This window comes from Carassius gibelio, chromosome B9, assembly GCF_023724105.1.
Source record: "Carassius gibelio isolate Cgi1373 ecotype wild population from Czech Republic chromosome B9, carGib1.2-hapl.c, whole genome shotgun sequence".
Lineage (NCBI taxonomy): Eukaryota > Metazoa > Chordata > Actinopteri > Cypriniformes > Cyprinidae > Carassius > Carassius gibelio.
This window is the reverse complement of record NC_068404.1, coordinates 21,633,045-21,645,217: the sequence shown is the minus strand read 5'-3', so window position 1 is coordinate 21,645,217 and position 12,173 is coordinate 21,633,045. Positions and strand designations below refer to the sequence as shown.

Here is a 12,173-nt window from a genome sequence, read left to right as displayed (position 1 = left end):
TGGAAGTGGATAGAAGACCCTCTGGAAGAGCAGTGGATCACCAGTTCAGCCGATCAGTGAATCCAGGCAATATGTCCCTAGAGTACTACCAATGCAACCAATTAAACAAAAAAAATCAATGTGGTAGGTGTAAATAATGCATTGTAGGACCTTCAGACCCATCCTGGTATTCGGTTTACTTTAAGATTTAAAAGAAATGCAGCAAATACATATGAAAAGTTTTCCATTAGTTTCACCATCTGTATTTATTTGATTTTTGAGATCAGACGTACCTCGTCTGTCTGGTACCCAGTGATCAATGTGAGCTGAATAAAACTCCATTGCGCTGCTTACGTAATCAGTCCCCCAGATTGCTCCAGCCTGATATTTAGATAAATACATATGCCTTTAGATTCATAAACTGAGAATGATAGAAGTTTGCAGAAGGTCTTCTATACTAGTGTGTCTCAACTGTTTTTAGCACCCAAAATTAAATGTTCCTTCATTATTTAGTCACTTTTGTTAGAACATTGGGAACCAAACAACATTTCTCCCCACTGGTTTAAACTGTAAAAAAGGAAAAAAAATGTGTTCCACAGAAGAGAGAAAGTGATACAGGTTTACAACAACATGAGGTAGAGATTTTTTTTTCACTTTTGGGTGAACTATACTTTGAATGATGCATTATTATATGACTAGTTGCATTTTATCACCTATATTTCCCCAGTTGTCCTTGCTTCACTCAGAAAAGACCCACAATCCCTTTTTTTCAGTTCACGACCCACCAGTTGGGAACATGCATGTAACCAATGTAATTGAAGTCTTCCATTTCTCACGCTTTCATGGGAAAGAAGCTTAAGGACCACCTCATCAGACTCTCTACCCCCTATGGTACCAGTTCCATTTCATCTGGCCTACGGTGGTCTGCTCTTCCTGTAGGCACGCAGAACTGATTCTTGGAGGTTTAGATCCAATGCTGAGCCAACATGAGCCAACTTCACATGAACACCTCCCCCCCCCCCCCAAATACCCATCTGCCTCCAACTGTTAACAGTAAACATGTCTTTTTGCATCTTAGTTGGCGCTGAGCCCGGCAGCCCTCAGCAGTTTACAATGTAGCGGCAGCACAGGCTTTGACTTTACAAAAGCGTGCTTCTATTTATTAGGGTTTGTAAAATGACAGAACTGCTGCCACTGTGCTGTGAGTGGAATAAATAAGACATAAAATAGAAGCTTGTTAAGCGTAGACGGCCAATTTGTGCTGCCGTTATGCTGTGTTTAGTCTTTTTTTCCTCCTCTCTCTCTTGGAAGGTGGTGTCACTGTCAATAGAAATGAATTCAATGCCAATGTCAGATATGTTTTTTTTTTTTTATTTATTCACATGTGTTATTGAGATAGAGTTACATCGTCACCATGAGAAAAGTAGATGTGGGTTTTTGAATTGGTGAGAAACCATTAACTATCCCTGAAGAGCACCTTTTAATGTAATAAATATGGTCAAGCTTTGAGAGACAGATTTCATAACAAGAAATTAGGCTGTAAATAATTTGCATTAAAACATTTGGAGTGCTTTACGCACTGGCAAAAAAAAAAAAAAAAAAAAAAAAAAAAAATTTTTTAAGGTAAGTGGTTACTAACTGTTTATTTGATCTTCATTTAATAATAAAATATATATATATATATATATATATATATATATATATATATATATATATATATATATATATATATATATATATATATATATATATGTTGAAAGTTAGTAAACTAAATTTGCTTGTTTAAATGTAGCTAAAATAAATTTATTGCAACCACTTACCTTAGAATAATTTATTTTTCAGTGTGGAAATATTATATTTAATAAGTGTTTGTTAACAGTCCCAGTTCTGATGTTGGCAGTGTCAACAGTTTAATAAGCCTTTGTGGAATTTCAGATCAGTTGTCAGAATTGTTTCAGCTGCAACATCAATTCTTTATTTTGCCTTTTCAAACAATATGTTATTCAAAGTGTGACAGCAGTTCCCTATTGAGAAGACAAGTGTTGACCAGAATGAATTTGAAGGCTGGTCTATGCTAATGTTAACCAGATAAACTACCCAATTTTTTGTTTGTTTTTGTTTTTGAACAACATCACGTTTGATCACCAACAATGCGTTTTTTAAAATCAAAAATACACTAAACAATAATATTGTGAATTGTGAAATATTACCATTTAAAATATGGTAATGTTTTCTATTTTGATATGTTTTCAGGTGTAATTTGTAATGGCAAAGCTAAATTTCTTCAGTGCCACATGGCCTTTCAGAATACTTCTAATATGCTGATTTGGTGCTCATGAAACATTTCTTATTATTATCAATGATGAAAACAGTTTTATATTTCTGTGTAAATTTACTGTTTTGAATGCTAGTGTATTTGATCAGTAAGTTTTCAGTTTTAAAACCTTTTAGAATTTTATCTTTACTTCTGTGAAGTTTGACTATTTTTAACTTAACAACTATTACATATGTGGTGCTCATGCCACGAGACACTGGAAAAGCATGTGTCCCCATTCCCACAGATATCCGTCTGGAGCCTACATACATAGAAATAATGTGTAAAGAATGCAATAACATTATTCGTTTGTCATGATGTTATAGAGCAGGTAGGTGCTGCTTTGGTGTTGTTATTTGCCATTTGAACAGTAGAAGAAAAAGCAGCTGTTGAATGTGTGGCTCGTCTCTCACTGCTTATGTTCAAAAGCGGATCCCCCAGCCCTCCAGTCTCTATCTCTAAATGTGTTGCTTATCTATTTTGGATCTCTGCCACTAATGAATGCTAGACCTCACAGACATTTATCAGTGAGCGAGTGTATGTTTGATCCTACGTCAATTATCTCTCCTCTTTACATCTGCCCTCTGAAGTCTTAATTATGACATTGATAGAGATGCTGCTGATCAGTCCCTCCCTCTGCTGCTGCAGTTTTCTGCCATAGTGACATTCACTACTGCTCCGTCCAGCCCACCATGATAGGAGAGAAACAGAAAACAATTGTGTTGGGTGTAGAAAGCAGCCATGTCAAGCAGCGAGGTCATTGTAATATAGTCGTTAGGAGAGTGTCTCAACAGCATGACAGAGATAAAGTTTATTTCCCAAAGGTTTGGAATTGGTAAGATGTTTTAATGTTTATGAAAGAAATCTCGTATGCTTACCAATGCTGCACCATTGTTTGTCATCCTGTGATGGCAAAGCATCATTACTCCATTCTTCAGTGTCACATGATCCTTCAGAAGTCATACTGATATGCTGATTTGCTGCTCAAGAAACATTTCTTATTATTTTTCATGTTGAAATGGTTATGGTTGTGCTTTCTAATAGTTTTGTGGAATCCTTGATTCTTTTTTAAGATTTTTTGATGATTAGAAAGTTCAAAAGAGCAGTATTTATTTGAAATAGTTATTTTATTTAAAAGGTTTTCACTTTCGATCATTCCTTGCTGAATAAAAGTATGAATTTCTTTCAAAAGAAAATCTTACCAAGCCCTTCTTTTTGTTTGTTAGCGCCTGTATTCATATGTATTTGTATGTTTGTGCATTTAATTTTTTGTTTACACATAAAGAAGATTAAGCTCATGGTGATAGCGATGCTGAGATCACATGATCAGATGAATAACAATATTTTGCTCTCCACAAATTAATTTACTTCTCTGTATCTGCGTACGTCATATAAATCTTTTTGCTTTGGCTGATTAGAATTTTTTTTCAAGCTTTCAGACAGTAAAAAACGAAAAAAAAAAAACTTCTTGCAGCACTCAAGAAAATCGACCTCATCAGTGTGCAGACTCTAGATGATGTGACAACAGCCATAGTGCACCACACGCCAGTTTTTGGTGGAGATGAATGTGATGGAGCCAATTTATAGCTAGGATTATTAAGAGGAGGGGGGGCATGGGGGAAATTTGGCCTGGTTTCCACCCGCACAGTTCACAGAAAAAGCACTCCCTGCTGGCCTAACTAACACCTCTTCCAGCAATTTTAGTTTACCCAGGAGATCTCCCATCGAAGTACAGGCCAAGCTCAGCTCTGCTTGGCTTCAGTGGGTAACCAGTCTGTTAGAGCTGCAAGATGTTGCTCAAATGAATTTCAAAAAAGTTGTTTTACTTGTTTATTTAACCATAAAGTAACTTAATCGTCAGGACAGATGCCTAAATGAACTAATTAGAGTATTTCGTGTGTTAGATTGTCCTGAGTAATGTATTGTTGTATTGAGTGCCTGAATGGAGCTCATTCATTCCGGTCCAGGAGTTTATAATATTTCAAAGAGCTCATAGAGTCATATTAAAAAATGATAGATGGGTTAACAAGTTTGCATTGAGTTAGTAAACTAAGTGTGTGCCCCCGACGCTTTGAAAAAAGACAGTTAGGTCGCCCATCCAGGGGTTATTTGTTTTCAGTAATGATCTCATTAAAGCGAGAGGTTTACTCTGAATCATTAATCACCCTGTTGACCATCAGGAGAGGGAGCACATTCTGTGGCTTTGTGATTCATCTGACTGGCAGTAATTACTCACAGGATTGGCACTTCATCCATTGACTTTAATTCAGTTTCATTATAGAAAAGTTCCAGTGTGTTCATTAGCTTAGAACTCCAACGAGGAGATGAAGCAAGTTATTTGGCATAAGCTGAGATAGGTGAACTTTTGATGGCACCAGGCATTGAGTGCTGTAGAAGCTCTCCTGTGATCTGGGCTTTTGATGTCGCTGATGTTTGATGTAGCGTCACAGACGGGCGCTGGAGACTACAATTGAGACTTTTATTTAGTCATTTAGGTGCTCTGCAAAGCTCAAGCAATTCCAATGCACCTTTATGCAAAATCCAGCTGTTGCGTGCTTCGCTTTATGTGGTCATGCAGTCTGTCTGACTGTCATATTCCTGTTCAAAATTTAGTGCAGTATTTATTGACCCGTTCATTGTCAGGAATCTTAAATTCCTCAGTCTCACATATATCACTTCAATATATTACTCCTAAGACACGCTCAATTTGAATCCATGCGTTTATCTACTGAGGAATGTCTTGCGTAATTCAAACATATGGGCATATCATTTTCTGTCAGTGTAGTCGTGATATATGTCCACTTCCCTTATATGTTATTGACTCTGTTGTTCTGTTTATGCCTTGCGATAGATATTTACCCATTTGAAAACCAAAATTAATTGCAAAGCAAATAGGCTCAAGTTGGAAAGCCTGAAAAGAAGGTTTTTCAGAAATATTACTACCTGTATAAATTATGTTACACTTCAAAGCTTAATAGGGCCAGAAACGGTATCTGTAACGGTAACAATAATTTGGGGGCCATTGTTGTGTGACCGGTTTATTTAAAATAATCAGATGTGGAAAAACTGTGAGCAGTTGTACAGAATCTACTGCAGGTAAAGGAAATATCTATATACTTTATAATCAGAATTTGTTATCATTCAAAAGTAATGCTTTTTCTCCTCCCCACGGATATAATTCAGAAAATGTAAATATTATTGGAATATTTTTTGTAGTTTTAGTACAAAACTAGTACATGTCGTATATAAAATCTATGTTGTTGACAGTAATATGCATATACTGTATGATGTCAAGCACAAACTGCTGACAAGTTGGTGGATGCTGCAGTATTTATAGTGCCACTCCAGGCTTGTTGCATTGATTCAGGGTGGGCGTTATTAGATCCACTGTGGGAGGTGTAATTGCTGCAGCTGCGGTCCCTTCGATCGCAGTCACACCGGGCCACCGACCCAGGAGGTCCTCTCGCCTTAGACCACATCTCTCAGCCTTTCATTGGTTGCCTTTTGTGTTGGTCTTCCATACCCAGCCTCCTGCTGACTAAATGCAATTGATATAGACAATGCCTATGTTCAGATTATAGGTCTAATTGCTCAGTTCTGTTTTTTTTTCTCCTTTAAATTCAGTCCTTTTTACTTTGATTGTTCATATTCATGTCAAATCCTCATGTATCTGTCATTGGCATAGATGGACCACTGCCTGACAGGACCTATATAGGTACATTTACAAAAACAATAACAACTTGTGTATTAAACACAAATTAAAATCAATTATATGTTGATCCTGGGTACATTGGTGGTTTGTGAGCATTCATTGATTTACTTGTTTTGATGTCCAAGAATATATTCTCATACATGGCCTTTTTTGGCTCTTAAGGGTGACATTGACTTTAGGTCATGTGTCATATGAAATCTCATTTTTAAATGTTTAACTCAAATGTAATATATAATTATAGGCATTTTACCGCATTAAAAATGTGACATATGTAATATACTTTTATTTGTTTGCTTTTTAGAAACATTTGGGATCTGTTGGCTTAGGTTAGCAATGCAATTAAGTGTTTTCAGGCGAACTGTTCCAAATCCAGAATAACAGCAACCTCTTCTGTTTCACCTTTTTTCGTGTATTCCTTCAGAGCTGTTAGCCCAGCAGTAGGTTGCACAAGACATGCAAAAAGCAACTTTTATAAAGTAGTGCTGAAGCGACACAGTCACAGCTAAATTAAAACTCTGAGATCAAAACATAGCCTGCCTTCCCACCTGCAGCAGCTTTCTGAATCCATAGCTTGCTACTCCCTTAATCTCGGGCCCTGGGGATCTTGTTGGAGCCTGTTAGCAAATGTTTATCCCACAGTGAACACCTGGTTGTTTGGAGAGTATGCCCACAGTGCACTGCCATCCCCCACCCGAGCGACAGCATGCTTAGTTGTGAGCCGAGAGTGAGCCGGCACATCGTATTCCTACCACAGCACGCAGTTCGTCGCATTCAACATGGTGATTAGCATAAGCCTCATTTAGTCATCCTTTAATGAATCATTTTTCCTGAGCTTATTCCCAGCTGTGAAAAAGCATTAAATGGTAAAGCTATGAATTGTAACCTTAAACTTGATATTAGCCAAAGAGACCATTGAACAAAGCGTATCGCATATCTTTAACCACGATTACTCATATGGCCTGAGGGACTTCTAGTGGTTTGATAGAATAACTCTTTAATGGTGTTTCAAGGAAATTCTTAAAGAAATGCACATAATGCAACACTTTTAATTCAAGACTAACATTCTCATGTAATTCAGTGGCCTGGTTGGTCTTTACAAAATTACATTTGATCACATTTCTGGTGTGTTTATGCTTTAAGTTTGATTCTCTTGGTTTTATTTGGTCTGGACCAAAAAAGAAAATGATACACTTAGATCTGGTTTGCTTTAACCTAAAGATGCAAAACAAAAGGTATAAGAATACAGTCAAAACCTGATTAGACAGCCTTTGTGATGTATATTTTGTGAACTTACTCAACATCCAAAACAACGCTGTGTTCTGGGCTGAATGCACTCGTTGCATGTGTGTACTTTTGGTAGTACTGTATCTTTCGGAAGAAAATGTGTAGGTGTAAAAACTGCACTAGGAATTCCTTCATTGCACACAACTGTATCGGGCAACATGGCTTATTAAAATTGAACTGCACTAACAGAGCAATCACACTAGAGTTCATTTTAATCAAACCAAACCTGCCAAGTGAAAACACACCATAAAAAGATTAAATAATCTGAAATGGAATAATTACCTCATCTTAACTATCATTATAAGAAGTCTTAAATTTAAGGATGGGAAAACCGAAATCATGAAACACACTGATATGATTATTAAATCTCAAAAAGCTGTGATTAAATTAATATCAGTGGTGCAAGTTCAAAGTCAAATGTTGCGTTGTTTCACATTCTACAGGTTCGCAGTTTGCAGTCAATAAATATCATGCATTTATCCCAACTGAATGCTTATGGTTTACAGTTGATGAATTATAAACACTATAAAGTAAACATAGTCATATTTTGTAGAATGCATATTTTAGCTCTCATCTTTTTAATTGAGCATCTGGAGGCAGTAAAGCATATACATAAGCGCTGCATTATACAGAAAGTCGTTTTTTCTGGATATTATTGGTACTTTAGTAATGTAATAAACTGCATCTGGCGTTTAATTCAATGTAAGCGCTTTATGGATATAAGTATAAATTTTTTGTGCAGGTCTTACGTTTGACTTTAAAAAATTCATATTCTTTTTAAAAGGAAATTTCTCCCCAAAATGTAAATTCATTTACTCACCCTTATTCCATCAACACAAGACATTTTTCAAGATATTGTGCTGTGTTCAATGAAAGAAATTGACTGGATTTGGCCAGATTGTACCTTTTGAGCCATTTAAAGCTGTAGAGGTCTAGTGTTCAGTTTGCACTATATTCAGTCTGGTTCAGCTTCCTTTTCCATTTCAGGACAGCATGTCCCGAGGCTTTGAAGGCCCGTGGCAGTCTGAGACTCTAGGGCACTGGCCTCATTGGCCACTTGATCCATAATCCAGCCCTGCCAGCTGAAACCCTGCATGTTTTTTAATAAAGACATAAAAAAATTAAGGGAAAAAGATATTTCATTTTAAAAGTCCTGGGTAGGAAAAAGCAGTGTACTTGCAATATCATATAAAAAAAGAGTTTCCTAAGAAGATAAACCACTAGTAGAATCTGGGGATTTTGAGGTTGATTGGCCTGTGGCTGAAACTTCTCCTTTTCAGTGACCTTTTAAGGCTGTAACTCTCAGTGGTTGTTCATTGATTTATCGAACATGGCCTTGGCACGCTGGTCAATCAGATCATAGGAGTGGGGGTTCGTTGAAAGGCTTCATTATTTACTCCTTAATTACTCTAGCCCAGTGTCTCACTCTGGCTCCCTGCTTTGCTCTATACAATGCTGAACTAACCTTTACTAGATCCTCAGAGACGAAGCGAGCACAAAGCCCATGCGTCTGGTCGGTGGAGGCTTATGAAGTGGGGCAGCCTTGCTCTTTGCTCTTCCTAATCTTAATTAAGTCCTGAAACAACTGGGCTTTTTGCTCTTATCAGTACAGAGACGGTTGTTGTTCAAGCTGTGGGATGCTGTAGTGCACATTTAATTGCAAAGTTTGATTAGAACGAGTAGAGCTCAAGAAAAAGATGTTGTTTATCAGGAAACTTTTACACAGTGAATTCGTATAGTCTGCAATCATGAAGTCATCTAAGAAATGTTTTGTCTTTTTAAAGCTAAGATTTAATAGTATGTAATGTATGTGCCGGCAATCATATTTTTATTAGTTGTGTCTACATTTAAAAGCATTTTAATACAATTTTTGCAACACAATTTGGATTTAGTGTCTCAAACTCTCAACATAAATTTTATGCACCATTAATTTTGAATGACAAAGCAATTAATGTTTGAGGTTTGTTTCTGGTCTCTTAAACTACATATTTTGATCCATATTTTATTATGTGAGATCACATACGAGAGTCTTCAAATAGCAGCATTTCAACTTTAAATATGAGATCGTCCTATTAAACTACCATTTAAAGTTTTGGGAAGAAATTGGTTTCTTTTATTTAGCAAGCAGTGTGCATGGGGCGACTGGAAACCGCAAAGAAAGAGCGATAAGAATGTTTGAAAACCCTCTTCGGAAACAGTCATTTGCAGTGCTTGCTAATGCATTACTTAAAATCTCAGGGAGTACTTCAAGTAAATAATGTAGGTCATAGGGGTGCAGCATACCAAAAAGGTTGGGAACCCAGTGTAGTAGCTGTGGATGGTGCTTCTTCTTACGTGCCAAACTTGCATCTACTTTTTAACAGAGCTCTAGGGCCTGAGTTTTCTATTCCACTGAGAGGGTTAGTGGTTTGTTTATGAGCGTAGTGTAACATGCACCTTCCTTCTCTTGCTTCACTAAATAAAACACTTATATTCTTCCTCTTATTCTCTCTCCAAAGGCTACAGAAGGATTGCTACCTGTTTCAGCAATATTCCTGCACCCTCAAAGATGACATGATCGTGATGCCTCTGTAAGTAGGTTTCTCCTTGCTGTAAATACTCTGCAAGATACAATTATCTGAATGAAATATGAGGAACAAAAGAAACTCAAAGTACGTCACTTTGTGATGTGGACATTTTTCTAAGCTAGTGGCCAGTCATATGCAACATAGAACAATACATGGTAACACTTTAGAATAAGGTTCCATTAGTTAATGTTAGTTAACTACTTTCGTTAACATGAACTAAGCAAGAACAATCCTTCTACAGCGTTTATAAGTCTTAGTTCATGCTAATTTCAACATTTACTAATGCATTATTTAAATCAAAAGTTGTGCTTGTTAACATTAGTTAATGCACTGTGAATTACCATGAACTAACAATGAATAACTGTATTTTCATTAACTAACATTAACGAAGATGAATAAATACAGTGATAAATGTATTATTCATTGTTTGTTCATGTTAATTAATACATTAACTAACATTAACTAATGGAACCTTATTCTAAAGTGTTACCCAATACATCATTTATTTGACCAAACTTGATGTAAAATAAGTAATTAAATATATTTTAACTGTTGTGTTAACATAAAAAAAATGCATTTTAGGGACTTCTAATTTCTAAAAAGGCTCTTGCACACACAAAATGGAACCATTTTGGTGGATAAGGGATGTGAAATGTAGTACATTCAGAATGTTGTGTATTTACTATGCATCTGATATGGTTTTTTTTGTGAATTTGAGGAAGACTCTAGTCAAAGTTCCACTTCTACCATTTGCTCCATACTTGAGTACAGCTTACTTTAACAGGAACTCAAGGCATAACGGAGATCTCCAGTCTTCCTGGAGAATCTGCGTGAGGTTTTCCTCCTATTCTCTTTCTTACTCTTTTTGTCTTTTGTTTCTATCACCCTGGTGCTCCTCAATCTCTATTTCTCTGTCTCTGTGACCGCGGACAAAGTCAGGGAGCCTTTCAAGTCAAATCCCTTTATTCTATGTCAGAAATTGAGTGGTCTGAAAATGAGCGTTCGGGCAAAGAGAAAGGGCTGAAACTTTCATTGCAGCCATTTGTGGAGCGGCACAGCCTGAGGCTCTTTTTTCCCATCCTCAAAAGAAACCGTAAGAGAGGCTGACATATTTAATTGGCTGTTTGTAAGCTAATTAAAGCTTGTATGTTGATGTGTTTGACAAATCATCAGGGTCTTTTTTTATGTGTCAGACTCCTTTGAATATATATATAATATACAGTATTTATTGTATGACTGTGTGAAAGTAACAAGTTCTATGAAAAACTGAAATTGATTTCTGAAAATATATGTGTACAGGCAGTCGCAGTTATTAGCTGGGATTTAGTTTCTTGACTTTTTGAAATTGCCGAGGTAATTGTGATAGCAAGGTAAATCTAGTGAAAAAAGCATATATTTCCAAGTCAAATGAGAATTTCCATGAGAAATGCATACTTTTATTTAGCAAGCATCAACATACAAATGAACAAATATTTTTACTTTAGACAAATGCTTTTGAACTATCTATTTATCAAAGAAAAATTAAAAAGTACTGCTTTGCAATTTAATTCAGCTTTGCCATTACAGGAATAAATTCGGTCACATTTTATTTTAGGGTCCAATTCACACTATTAACTAACCATTAGCTATAACTTTTGCCTCAATTAATTCCTTATGTGATGCTTACTTATAGTTTATAAGGTAGTTGTTAAGTTTAGGGAATTGGGTAGGATTATAGATGTCATGCATTATATGTACTTTATAAGCACTAATAAACAGCAAATATGTTAATAATAGACATGCTAATAAGCAGCTAGTTATCGGTGTGAATTGGACCCTATACTAAAGTGTTACCATAAATTCCATATTAGCATACAGTATATTGAAATATAAAATAGTTATTTTAAATGGCAATATTGCACAATATTAATGTTTTTACTGTATGTTTGATCAAATAAATTCAACCGTGGCGAGCATAAGAGACTTCTTTAAAAACAATAAAACATTTGAGTAGAAGTGTCGGATTTATATTTTAATAATAATAATCCATTGCATTTATTATAATGCCTGTAATTTGTTCAGTGTTCTATAAATATTTTAGAATTTATTAACACTATATATTTGTTTACATCAAGGAGACCAACGTTTTATTTTTTGCATTGAGATTTTGAGAATAAATCCTCAAAATTTCTTATATCCTGTTTATTTATTTAAATCTGCATAAAGGCATTATAGTATACCCTACCATTCATGTCTGAATACTTTAAAAGTGTTCCTATGATAGTCTTCATTTTCTATAAGCAAAATATAAGTTTTTAATTTTTTCTTTTGACGTTTG

The 12,173-nt window shown here is 35.7% G+C and overlaps 1 protein-coding gene across 4 annotated transcripts in view; it reads left to right on the top strand.

Annotated features, from left to right (window-relative positions):
- LOC127965342 (semaphorin-5B) overlaps window positions 1-12,173 on the top strand; it is a 126,492-nt gene that overhangs the window by 11,568 nt on the left and 102,751 nt on the right. For all 4 annotated transcript variants that reach the window (XR_008155286.1, XM_052566114.1, XM_052566113.1 and 1 more), the window contains exon 2: window positions 9,788-9,859. The gene's annotated coding sequence lies outside the window, so the exon portion shown is untranslated. The remainder of the gene's footprint in view (window positions 1-9,787; window positions 9,860-12,173) is intronic.